This window comes from Eptesicus fuscus, chromosome 19 (assembly GCF_027574615.1).
Source record: "Eptesicus fuscus isolate TK198812 chromosome 19, DD_ASM_mEF_20220401, whole genome shotgun sequence".
NCBI classification, from domain to species: Eukaryota; Metazoa; Chordata; class Mammalia; order Chiroptera; family Vespertilionidae; genus Eptesicus; species Eptesicus fuscus.
Genome location: NC_072491.1, coordinates 32,832,907 through 32,846,722, shown reverse-complemented (window position 1 = coordinate 32,846,722; position 13,816 = coordinate 32,832,907).

Below are 13,816 nucleotides of genomic sequence, written 5' to 3'. Positions count from 1 at the left end.
ACACTCAAGGGGCCAAAGAGCCGCATGTGGCTCGCGAGCCGCAGTTTGCCGACCACGGACCTAAGGGGTCCTGAAGAAGCGTCCACCACTCAGGTCTTCAGTCCAGCGGGCACGCGGAGCACTGGGCCACACGGGCGGAAGTCCAGGTGAAAACTGTCTTCATTTTCCCCCAAATAAGTGTCGCCTTTGGTTTGCCCATCCTGCTCCTTTTCCAGTTCCCTCCTGAAGCGGAGCTTTCTGGGGAGAGGGGGTGTTATACCCTCTCCATTGCTCTCATCTTTCAATTTGGCTGACTTGTGCCCCTGTGTTCAGAATGGATGTGCTCCCCCAACAACCTAAGGCCTTTTGTTTCTGCTCTCACGGAGGAAAGGCCTGGTGTCTGGGAGCGGATAAAGGAGTGGGTGTCTCGGCAGAACCTGAGGTTGGAACCTCTCGGCGCCGCTGTGCACTGTGAAAGGCAGGTTGACCAGCTGAGGCCAATTACTAAACACAATAAAGACAAGATGAAACAGAAAATCCACTAAAATAATACAAACCGTTGGCTATAACTCACACCTTCCTCTTTCAACTCAGAATCAGTATATCCTGTGTGACCTGGGACAAGTTCCTTAACCTCTCTGTGCCTCAGATTCCTCATCTGTAAAGTGGGAAATGCTAACAATAGTAAATACCTCATTGGTTTGTTGTGTGGGTGACATAAGATAAGGCGTGTAAAGTGTTGAGAATAAGCTTGGGGTGTAGTAAGTGGTCTCTAAGTATAGGCTAACGACCAAACCATGACTTTTCTATCTCTCAGTAACCTTACTTCCTATTGCCTTCGATGCCTTTAGGGACTAAAAGACCTAGGCTCTCAGCCCAGCCACTGCCACTGGTAGATCTGATCAGTGTAACTTGTGGGTCACCGAGGCCGCTGATGTTCTTGTCCTTGATGTGCGAGTTGAGTAACGGGTGGTCAGGCCTGCACCTTGGAGGTGCGGCCCTCACTGATGAGCTCTGCTTTCTTCTAGAAAGGCTCTCCTGGTCATCCCTGGGGAGATCGCACACACGCTAGCCTACTTCCGGGACCCCTACATCTCTTGAACCTGCTAGAATGACAGGGACGTGATCTTTATCTACCCAGCCGTGCCGTGTTCTTCCCATCAGGAGAAAGGACAGCTCAGCAAGCAAACAGTTGCTTCATTTGAGCAGGTGCACATCTTCCCACCTTGACCCAGCCTCCCTATGCCTGCATCTCTCCTACACGAAGCTTGGCAGATTTGCCACATTTCTTAAAAGCCCCAAGCTTTTTTTTTCTCGGATGCTTCAGAACAAATAAAAGAAATAGCGATAGCCTTTTTACAAGTGACAGCCATTCTTTTAACATCTCAAACGGCATCTTATTGCTTGATGGATGTGTCTGTACAGTGTAAAGTACAAATCAACTGCTCCCGAATCCCACGCTCCTGAATTCTGGAAGTCCCAACGAGCAGGACAGGGCCCTCCCTGGTTCTTTCTGCTCTCGCTGTGGATGAGAGGAAGTGAAATGTGGGAGTCACCACCCATCAGTTCAGGCTTCTGCTCACACGGCCAGACTCCCTCCTCACAGCAGGTACAGGGTGCCGGGCAGAAAGGAGGGCTTTCCATTGAGCCGTGATGGGAGTAACAAGTTGATCACCGTGACACGCCAGCTCCGCGAGGGGGGATACCTTAAACAATGTCATCAACATTGATTTGCTGCATTTAACCAGGTGACGTTTTAATGAGCCAACCTCAGTGCTCCCTGGATGACATGCCTTCTCCAACTGAGAGTATACCACCTTTAAACGGGGGGGGGGGGGAAAAAATCCCTAAAAAGCCAGAGAGTTGACACTTGCAGATGAGTCCAATTCCCTTTGTCCTGTGGACACGCACGGTGTTGGGAGAGCTCCAAGTGCATCGGGCTGATTTCTGCTGTCATCAGAAGTGACCTCGCTCCCCCAGGAGGCCCGCGGCCTGTCTGCTACAATGACAGGGAGGGGAGCCAAGCGGCAGCGTGGGGCCCTCAGATGTGAAGCACAACAGGCTGCGGCCAGCCCTGACGGGGGCAGCTGGATCACATGAATTTTTAAAGTAAAACAACTGATGTGAGGGGGGGGGTCTTACTCCTCCCCGGCCCCCCTCCCCGTGAAATCCCCAGGGAAGCAGCGCACGGACCCGGCGTGTTGATTTTGGCATCGGCACACACAGTCCCTCTGTTCTGAAGATGAGCTGACACGTGCAGATTTGCAGATCAGCCATTTCCAAAGGTTAATTAAATATTACCATTGTTTTCTAAGCTATTAATGTATGTGCTTTTATTTTTTCATGTGAAAGGCTGCTCCCTACTCAAAAATCAGGGTTTAGGTTTGCCTCCCAATCCGCTTCCCCTTTTTAAAAGCAGGAAAGAGAAGAGAGAGAGAGAGAGAGAGAGAGAGAGAGAAGACTCAGGGACTCGGGGCCAGAGGCAAATGCAGTCTGGAGGTAGAAAAGATCTGTAGCTGACATGGTCTGAAGTGGAGCCCCAGAAACACATTTTCAGCTGCAGCTGAGGGATTAGAATGGAGGAAGGTTCTAGAAAGGAGAAGGAAAGGAACCCCACTCTCTCCACACCTCTGTTGACTTGCTGACATCATTGGTCTCCCTGGGGCCCAGGAACGTTGCAAGCCTTGGCCTTCGTGGTCCTGGGGGAGGGCCAGTGTGTGCCAGTCAGATTGCCATGGGGACCAAGACAGGAGGACGCCCCACTCTGCAGCGTCTTGTCTGTCCCCTGCCAGCACCAAGGGGCGCGGCTTGCTCCCTGCCTGGCCTGTCCTCGGGTCGGCAGGACAAGGCCCTCGGCGGGAAGGAGAGAGGGACTCCAGGATGGACCACAAGGGATAATCAGGCCGAGGTCATGGAGAGGACACGGTTCCTCTCCGGCAGGAAGTGCCACCCTCTGTGACTGCCGTTTACAAGAATCCTGAGCCGCGATGTGAGCACAGCAGTCTGCAGGAAATCTCTCCAGACAACCCATCTTGCCAGGCAAGCAGGACATGTTTTGTTTGCAAAGTAATAATGCCTCCCTGGATGCGGGGAGGAGGCAGCTGACCTGCAGTGGAATGAATGAAAACAAAGGAGCGGAAGGAAGACAGGTGACGATGGAGCGCCAGGGCAGGTGGTGCTGGCTCCGGAGGAAGGGGGCGGGCAGCCTCCCTTCCCCCTCCCTCACCCCCCCCCCCCCCCCCCCCCGCCGCCTCAACCCAGTCTGGTCGTGGACCAAGTCCTGCTCAGCACACCTACCCCGAATACCTGCCTCCCCACCCCGCCAAGTGCAGGCCCCCTGGGCTGACATCCCATCCGCAGAGGCTCTGTGACTGTCCAACCGGCGCCCACAGGTGCAGGCTCTCGGGCTGGGATTCCTCATGTTTCCGTTTTCAAATGGAAACGCCAGGACAAACTGCTAGACTGCAGGGCTGTTCAAATGATTTTCTAAAAATGTCAGTGTCCAGCATATGGTTGATGCTGTTGAAATGGGAGGAAAGGGAGTGAGCACAGGCAGGCAGGGCGGGGAGGAGAGGGTGCAGGAGTGGGAGGCCGGACAGCTTTGCCCTCTGGAGCATCGGTGAGCAAGCCATCCAGGGGGGGGCCTTGGTCGAGCTTCCCAGGATGAGCTCATTCGGATTTCCTGTGGTCCCGACACGGGGTCCTGCTCGATGCTTGTGCCCCAACCTGCTCTCCCCCTGCTGGTAGGGTCACCCTACACACGGGTACCCACACCCAGAGCTGAGCCCGCCTGCAGGTGAGGCTTGGTGGTGACCGGGCAGGCGGGGTGGAAGGCGCCAAAGGTGAGCGTGGGTTGGCGCAGTCTGCAGCTGTGAAGTAGCAGAGATGAGCACACGTGTCCTCGGGTGAGTGTGTCGCAAGTGCTGAGGTGCAGCCTGCAGAGGAAAGCGCTGGAACGCCTGTAAGATTGCTGTCTGCCCGGCAGGTGTGGACGGGGAACCATGTGACAGACATGAGAACCTTGGGCTGCATCCCTCCCACCCAGGTGTGTCCTGGCACCTGACACGAGCCAGGCCCTGATGAAATGTCACGATGCCTCGGAGAAGCCCCGACCGGGCCCTGTTCCTCATGGAGCTTGTAGCGCACACAGCGCAAGGACCAGAGTCGGAGAGCCAACAACAGATTCAGCAAACACAGAGCCCTGAGCTGAGTCGGGCTGTGACCCAGCAGCCGGAGCCACGGGAGAGCTGCAGAGAGTGCATCCAGGCAGAGGAAGGCTAGTCTGAGTCAGGCAGGTATGGACACACTCATGGGGCTGTCGGCTTGGCATAGGAACGACCCCACCCCCACCATCGGCAAGTGGGCAGCAGTGAGGACACGATCAGGCCCCCTGGCTCCAGGTAATTGATGGGAGGCTGAACCCCAGCTCCCTGGTTCTAGGCCAGTGGTCGGCACACTCATTAGTCAACAGAGCCAAACATCAACAGTACAACAATTGAAATTTCTTTTGAGAGCCAAATTTTTTAAACTTAAACTTCTTCTAACGCCACTTCTTCAAAATAGACTCGCCCAGGCCGTGGTATTTTGTGGAAGAGCCACACTCAAGGGGCCAAAGAGCCACATGTGGGTCACGAGCCGCAGTTTGCCAACCACGGTTCTAGGCTAACTGGTCTAGAAGCAAGCTCCTGGTTAGGGTTGCCAAACTTGGCAAATAAACATACAAGATGCCCAGTTAAATTTGCTTTTCAGATAGCCAACTAATAACTTTTTAGTCTACCTCGTGAAAGTTTGGGGAGACCCTTATAACTAAAAAATGATGAGTTGTTTCTCTGAAAATTCTAATTTATCGGGGCATCCTGTGTTTTACCTGACAACCCTACCTCTGACCCAAACTGGGCCCTCAAGAGAGCGCCTTCTGCCGAAGGGCATCAAAGAGAACTGAGGCTGCCTCTCTCCAGGGCTGACGGTGCAAGGTGTGTTCTGCCGTGTGACGAAGGCCAACCTACCTACCAAGGGAGGGAATTAGATGAAGGCAGGAGACAGCGATGAGCAGAGACATAGGGAGCACTGAGGCCACGTTCAAGTCTCTTCCCTGCCCTTCCTGCAGCTTGGTCTTCCTGCTGTCTGCTTTCAGATCCCTGTTCCCGGACCACCCCCACTGTATGCCCCAGCCCCTGTGGACAGGGGAGAAAGCAGAGGCATTTTAATTCATTAGCTCAATAGTAACAAAGTCAAGCAAATGCACCTTGTGGACAATAAGGACAGGGTTACTATGGCACATGGTCCAAGCCATACTACAAGAAGAGATGTCATTTCTCATGTAGACCAGGCTGGATGTTTTTCCAAAGGGAGTGAATTTTCAGGATGGTGAGTTATGTTTGACTTCCAAATCTGAGGAGAATACAAGCCAAAGTTGAAACACATACCTTCTCCAAATCCTGTCCACAGAGCCAGAAGTCCCCCTGCAAACCAAGCATGACAAATTATTTACCACAGATAATAGGCCCTCGGTTCATAGCCTGTAAAGAGCTCTTACAACTAGTAAGAAAATCACTGTCAGCACCTCCCCTAAACAATGGGCCCAGGGCTATTTGCATAGGAAACATGAGTTTCTAGCAAACCTATAAAAAAATATTCGACCTCATTGATAAGCAAATAAATATAAGCAGAAATACCAAATGGCTTTTTAGACTGTTAAATTGGGAAATTAAGGAAATTAATGCTGCTGAATGCTACTCTTTTGTACTAATGGTATATGCCTCAGATACAAAGAACTGCAAAATAATAAATGACAAAGAGTCAAGTAGAAAAATGGGCAAAATGTTTGAACAGGCAATTCACAGAAGAGATTCAAGTGGTCACAATAGACTAGATATAGATATAGATATAGATATAGATATAGATATAGATATAGATATAGATAGATAGAGATAGATAGAGATATATAGATAGAGATAGATATCCATTTAGATGAGGGTTTAGATTGATATAAGTACTCATCCTCCCAACCAGAGAAGGTCAACATAAAACAAAATATCAGTTCTTGGCCTATGATATATAAGTGCTGATCACTTCCATTCTGGGGAGAGGGTTGTGGGGAATAGCCAGTCTCTCAGAAACCACTGGTAGATGTATTCCTGCAGCAATTTTACAGAATAGTTCAGCACTATCTATTCAAAGCACCTGACAGCTCTGACATCTCTGTGTATTCCTTAAAGGTACTCTCCTCCTGGTGAAAGGAAATTCACAGTTCTTACTGTCTCAGGAAATAATCATTGTTCCGTGTCCCCTCTTCTCCAATTTAAAAAATACATTTGGGGCAGGTGGGTACTAGACTTATCAGAGAGATCTCTTCGTAAGTTACATAAATGTCTAATCACTATGCTGTACACCTGAAACTAATGTGGAATGCCAACTGTAATTGAGAAATAAAAAATAATTAAAAAATAAAAAAACACATTTTAAAAGAAACACTTTTAAAATTTTCAAACAGCCCTAGCTGGTTTGGCTCAGTGGATAGAGCATCAGCCTGAGGACTGCAGGGTCCCAGGTTCGATTCCGGTCAAGGGCACATGCCTGAGTTTTGGGCTTGATCACCAGTAGGGGATGTACAAGAGGCAGCCAATCAATGATTCCCTCTCATCATTGATGTTTCTATCTCTCTCTTTCTCTCCTTTCCTCTCTGAAATCAATAAAAAATATTTTTTAAATAAAAAAATTTTGAATAAAATTTTCAAACAATGGGTCCCCCCCCCCCCCGTGTTTTGACCCACTCATCTTTATTATGGGCAGTGTTTGATGAATCATCCCTCACGTTTTAACATTCCATTACGAATATGGTGACTGATATGGGTGCATATTACTCTTAAAAAAACAAAGCTGAAATGCCAAGCACTGTGACAAAGTAATTACGGTTTTAGCAGAGCTGGAGAACGAGTGACTGTGTTCGAGTGGACAAGAATCCTAAGCGCCCTGGAACTCCAAGTAGCTCTGCTGATCTGCAGCCGGGCCCTCCTGTCCTTCCCTTGGCCTTTTTCCCACTGCCCCTTCAGCGACCACCCCATTCCCGCCTTCCAGATTGCCTTGGTTCCCGGGCAGGCGTCCCTGTGCCTGGAATCCTGCCGCATCCCAGCTCGCAGGAGCTGTCTCCTGTGATCATTCACCGGCTCCTGAGCTCCGCTGCCTGCACAGAGCCCTCCCCAGCTGACGGCTGTCCTCCAGCTCCCACCTGTTCGGAGCCACCGCGGCCCCCTCTCCTCCCTCCATTGTCGGCACCAGACAGCGGAGGGCTCAGTGCCGTCCTGTCCACTCCTGGCTGCAGCGTCCTTTCCTGCGCCCCCGCTGCGCCCATGGGGCCGAGGCCTGAGTTCATAAATGTTTCGCTTGGATCAGCAGGGCGGGGAGCTGGGAGTGGCTGTTCGCGGCTCTCCTGAGGTTACCTTGCAGGGCAGCGCCGAGGATCAAAGTTCCCTGGCTCCGTAAACGAGGCTCCCATGTAGGGTCAAGGGTGCTCCCTGCGAGACGTACTTGAACCTGCCTGAGCCTGTCTCGGGTGTCCTTGGGATTTATATGTTGACGTAACCTGGCAGCAGTGAGTTTTGTGGAAAGGGGCACTGGCTTTCCTTTCAGTGGTTAAAGACACCCCTGACAACGGAGTCCAATCAACAGAATCAACCCTCCCACCGTTATACTTGCCCCTTCGGTGGCTCGGCATCACTTGAGTTGAACTGGATGCCCCCAAAATTCGAAACCTGGTCTCTAGGACGATAAAAACACCTTTCGTGGGTCAAACAGGTGGGAAGCTTTCTTTTAAACCTTCCTTGCAGATTCTGTTTCTATCCACCATTACAATTAATTTCACACCCATTTCCCTCCCTGTGCCTTTGGGAAAGACGCTTGCTTTTACAGCCTTCTCCGAACGTCAAAACAAAAGCCCCCTTATGCGTCCTAGAATCTCCGAGATCCTTCTCGGGGAAAGAGAGAAACCAATGTTCTTGATTTCAGGGAACCGGGGAAGTACTGGGCGAGGGCAGGACAGAAGCCCCCCCCCCCCCTCTTCCCGCCCCCATCTCCCCTGGACTGGTAGCTCCAATAACAATAGCACCAAACAGGAGCATGCCCGGAGTCACACGGCTTCCTCTCTCGCTTGTCCTTCACGTTTTCCTAAAGTGGGGCATGGATTTCTGTAAGCCACCACCGGAATGCTCTGCAGTTTAGGGTGCGCTACAAAGACCTGCTCGTAGTATTATATAAAATCGTGTTCTGCAGTCTACAACAGAAGAGCAAAAGGGTTCTATTTTTCCTTTCCCCTCCTCTGGAACAAGAGAAACAGACAAGCGCACAGTCCACACCTCCGGGCCGTGTGAGTAATGCTTTCCTATTTCGTACAGGCGCTGACAAAAACGCCCCGCGGAGGGCAAACAATAATATATAATAAATTATAGATGCCAGGAGATTGAAGGACATTACGCTGCCGCATTTCTGCCTTCTCATAAAGCGGCGGGGACGAGCCGCCCTCTTCATCTGTCTGCCCGCGGACCGTTGGTTCCCGCACACCCACTGTGTCGGGGGTCACCTGCGGGGCCCCGGGCAGACGGCCTGTAAAAGCAGGTGAGTGGCCGCTGACGGCGGAGCCCCGCCTCCCTCCTCCTCGGGCCGCCTGACTCGGTCCAAGGGCATCCTTGAGCGGTGGAGAGAGATGAAGGATGATTCTCCTCCGGTTCGCCAGGAGGGGCCACGAAGACCCGCAGGTCCCAGTCTCTGCAGAGCCTCTGTCAGCTCCGAGGTGTCAGGGGCCTCCCACACCAAGCAGACCATCCCCTCCCCAGACCCAGAAGAGGGGCAATAACTGATTTGGCTTCCAGCCCCGCACCCTTCGGATGCAAAAGCAGCAGCACAGTTCACTAGGTCTCCCCGGCTTCTCCCCGCCCGCCCTCCACGAGTCCCCTCGCCTCTGATTAAAATCGGGGATGTGCGGGTCCTGCCGTGAAGACGTGCTATGCGTGTCTGTCGAGTTCTGCTTGAAAGCGTCGAGGCTTCCTCCTACCAGACATGTTACCGGCAAACGGAAAAGTCACCCATATTGTCATGCTTGCCCTGACCTGCGGGGCTAGTGAACAATAAATCTTAATTACAGTTAAATGCCGAAATCTGCCGGGGATGAGACAGCGCGAGTCAACTGTGAATCGGTCCGGCTCCTCGCCTGGCCGGGGTGCAGCTGCAGGAATACATAAACGGGCTTGTGATTTGTTTGTGCCGGAACCATCAGCCCGAGCATTCCCAGTACCGGCGGCCGCACTGGCATTCATCCGACGCAGGTGGCATCTGGGAAGCTGTATTTTTAAAGGGCTTTCGGCATCAGGCTGCGGTTAGGAAGAAAGCCCTGTTCCTAACTACCTCGGCAGTTTTCCAAAATAGCGCTCGGTCTCCTGACATCTGCTCCGTCCGCGCTTGTCACCTTGGGGTTTATTCTGGGAACTGCTGAATAACCGCTCCTTGTGAGCCGTCACCTTGTGCACCCGGCTGGGCCACCAGAGCGCAAGGAAGGCACCCACGCAGGGGCTTCCTCATTTTTATTTATTTTTTTCCTTGTGGCTGCAAAGCTCGTGAGCTCCTTGGTATTCGAGCGTCTGCTTGTCATAGCGCTAAATAAAGCCGCCCCGTGGTCCCTTTGCCTGGGTCCTCTTGATGTATGGGCACCTGCATGCAAGAATTAGAGAGGTGATTGCAGACATAACTCTGCTCAATGGCTGCGGGCGGTTCTATCCATTCTGAGACTGACAGGAGATGGGAGAGGAAATGCTGGAGGGAAGAAAGGAGCTTGGGCCGCGGGGGCCCGGGCCCATGAATCAATCTGCAATCCGCTCAGAGGGTGGCACATGCAGATCCTGTGCTCCTCCGAGTCAATCCCCGGCCAGGGGTGCCTCCCTTGCTTCCCTCGGTGAGAAGGCAGCGCGGATGCCCAGGCCTCCGGAACCAGCAGCGGGTACTGGCAGGCCAGGGAGGAGATGCAGTTTCACTAATGACAAGGTGGATGTTCACCTGGAGAAGAGGGAAGTCGAAAAACCCTTTCCCAGCAGAGGTTGGGGGCTACAAAATAGGCAGAAAATGGTTGTTTTTTTTCTGTTGTGTTTTTAAGAAAAATGAAGGAGGGAGCATTACGGGATGCTCCATAGCAATGTCATTTTCACTTGGAATCCCCTGCAGAGAGACCTCCCTTCCCAGCCTAGGATGCGGTCCCCCGCCCCACCCCCGTCCCCCCCACCCCATCGCCCCCGCCGCCCCCTCCGCCCCCGGCTCTTCCCGGCTCTGGCAGGGCCCCATCCTGTCACCAGCGGTCCTGCTTCCTGTTTGTGTTGCTGCTTTGTTGCTTCCTGGCGGTCACCCCAGCCCGCCCTTCTGCTGAGCCTCCGCCCTGGGACTGGCTCTCTTCCCAGCTCTCTCTTGTGCTTGCAAATCTGTCTCTGTCTCCCTGTAAACCCCGCGGTCTTCCACGGGGATCTGTGCTGGCCCTGATGTCTGTGCCACCAAGCCCACCGGGAGAGGGCTGGCCTCTCACACCTGCCCCCATTCTCTGCGGACCCGGTTCCAAAAGCATGTTGGCATTTGCTGTCTCACCTGCTCTTTCCCGTTCCTTTAAGGAGGAGGGGCGAGGGTTGTTTCCTGCATTTATTGACAGAGAGAGAGGCCCAGAGAGAGACAAGCCCTGAGTGGTCCCTGAGAGGAGCAGGGCCCGTGCCCATGCCATCGGCTCCTACAGGCTGCATACAGGGGCACCACCCACCCCTGCGCCCCGTTCCCACTGCACACTGAGCCCTACATGCATTTTTGCATGCCAGCTACACCAGCACGGTGCCCCGTAGGCGTTGTTAGTGTTATTTTAAACCATGGAAACGGAGGTTCGCAGGAGCTTTTGCCTTGCCCAGGGTCATGCAGCTGGCACACTTGTCTGACTGACTCCTCTCTGCAGGTGCCACTAAGCTTCCCCTACACACCCTGGCTTCACCCAGGTCTCTGCTCAAATGCCACCCCGCAGGGGCAGCTAGCTGCTTGAGATAGATTGCTCTGTCTCAGACAGCTCTCTGTCCCTCTCTGTCCCCCTCACCCATCTTTATCTCTCTGTGGAGCCTTTATCACTACCGGATATTGTATACACGTTCACTTGTCTCGCTGTTGCTACCATCTGTGTGAGTCAGGGACTTGGACTGCTTTGCTCACTGCTCAGTCTTCCTGATGCAGGGTGGGCACTTAATAAATATCTGTTGGAGGGAGGGAGGGAGGGAGGGAGGGAGGGAGGGAGGGAGGAAGGAGAGAGGGACGAAGAAGGCTGTGTTTCTTTTCATCTTGAAGCTAAAATACTCATGTTTGGCCAGGTTGCCAGAAATGAGAGGCAACAATCCCACCTGCATATGGAAAACTCAGGCATGAGGTAGATTGTTCAGGATTCTACCATAAACCACAGATAGATTTAGGACTAAACCATCAAATTCTCTGCCTAACAAACTAAGCCATTACCCATTATCCTGGCAGTGGCTTCCTGCACCCTGCAAATTGGGACTAGGAGCTGCTTGCTAAGCTTGACTGAACTTCTCCCCGTGTGCTGCAGAATTCCTGCCTATGCATCACTAACCCAACTACCTACACTCCCGTGGCTCCTGGCAGCAGGTGCCAAGCCTGTGCAGTTGACCCCTGTGTCATCCACACAGAACACAGTAACCTTACTGCTGCCCTCTGGTCCCTCTCCAGATCCACACTTTTTTTTTTTTAATCAAAGCATGTAATTCCTATGTTTGCCTTGATCTTGGGAAGTAACCCCTCCCAGTGTTCACTACCCCTCATGCTTAGAGGATCCAAGGGACCCCTCCAGAGTAAGTCCCACTAGAAATCCCAGGAGTGTAACAAAGCCCCTCAGAAACGCTCTAGCTTGTGGGACCTTGAACTTATTCCCTCCGAGCTGCAGAGAGCTGACCAGGGAAGGAAGACAGCACATCTGCACGTCCATGCCTGCCTCTGCCTCTGGGCCCAAGAAAGAGGCTGCAGCAAAAGTCAAATGTGAGGCAGCAGATCTGGCGTGAGACTAGACCAAGGTAAGCACTCTCCCTTCTTTATTCTTTTCCTTTTTCCTTTTTTTGCAAATAAACTGAACCGTGATGAACCCCAAAAGCAGATCCATTCTAAACTCAATGCCCACGGGGCAACCAGAGGAAACTATACTGCAGGCGGTGGGTGAAGGGGCTGTGGAAGGTGAGGCAGTTTGGTATCAGCTCCGAGGAGATGGGCATCTGGATTGGACTAGAATACATGTGAAAGTGGATTAATTGGAGGTTCCGATGTGCTTTGAAGGGTAAAAAGAAAGGAGAAATCACAGCTGACAGGATCACAGTTGAGAATATCAAGAATGATTTCATGGAAGAAGTGGCTTCTGAGATCAATCCTGGAGGAACAGCAGGGTCTTAATAGGCAAAGATGGTGTGAAGGGCAGTGCCTGGAAGGGGGGGTGGGGGGGAGGTGACCGCTGGGGAGAGTGGGGAGGGCTGGCTGGGCGGGGCAAAGGCTGCATGAGTTTGAGGGAGTTTGTTGAATATGCCCAGGAGTTGCAAAAGCTAAGGCTGCAGAGGAATTAGGGTGCAGGAAGCCTGTTAAAGGAGCCTGCACTTAATTTAAAAGACAAAGGGGATGGGCTACTACTCCGTGTTAAGAAGAATAGGACTCTTTAAAATTTGATTCCAATTAAATTAGTGTAAATTCAGCTCTCAAAACTGATATTTGATTTAGATATTGGAAAATGTTAAGGTATGTTTGGACAACTTGGTTTGTGAATCCTCGCTTATGAAAAACTAAATACAGATTAAGTATATCTGATGAAACTTAACTTGCAAATTGAGATGTACTCTAACTCTGAAACACACTGGATCTTGAATACAATATATCTTTGTAATCATCCTGACGTGGATTACACTTTGTAATGATAATACTTTGGTCTTCTTGGATTAATTTTAAAATGTTATAAAAATTAAAACAAAAAGAGGCAAGGGGGAGCCACTGAAGGTCTTTGAGCTGGGCTGTCACGTGATTAAAGATGCATAAAAATAATAACAGCAACAATAACAATTTTGAGGAAGTGTGTGAGGCAGATAGCAAGGAAGAGAGTCTAAGACAAGCAAGTCCCTTGGGAGATTTTTTAATGGCTACTCAGAAATAACCTGAGTCAGAGACATGGAAATATCCTTCACCCCCCAAACATGGCTTAGACATGGAGTCCCTGTTCTTAGGGATATTTCCACTGAGCTACCACCAACCCTTAATCACTCCCCAAATACTTCACAGTCAGGGAAGTTCTGGGTTCTATTGGGAGGGGCCTGCTACTGTGAAGGGTCAAAGGGGAATCTAAAGGGTCCTGGACCAAACCTGACCCCTGGTTTGAACTGGAGGAAAACCTGACAAAGTATGTTATTGCCTCTCGGGCTGGAATTTACCATTGGAAATGCAGCCTTTGTCACTGGCATAAGAACTGCTTTGCATTTGATGACATTTTCGAAATGGTGTGAAAAAACCTTGACGTTTTTATTAGAAAATCTATAAAGCCCAAACAAATGGTTTCATGCTGCTTTGCCTCATTCTTCATAGGTTCATCAGCAATCCATCATCCCTCCCACTCGCCTTGAACCCATCAGCAGCGACGTCTTGCCCACGAACAAAAGGACTACCCAGCCAAGCCCTTTCAACCTTAGTCATCCTTTGCCCCTCAACTTTTACCCCTTAAATCAACTACAACCATTCCATTTTCACTGGCCCCTTTCCTGAAAGGCGAAACAATGTTGTCACCTCCTTCCAGAAA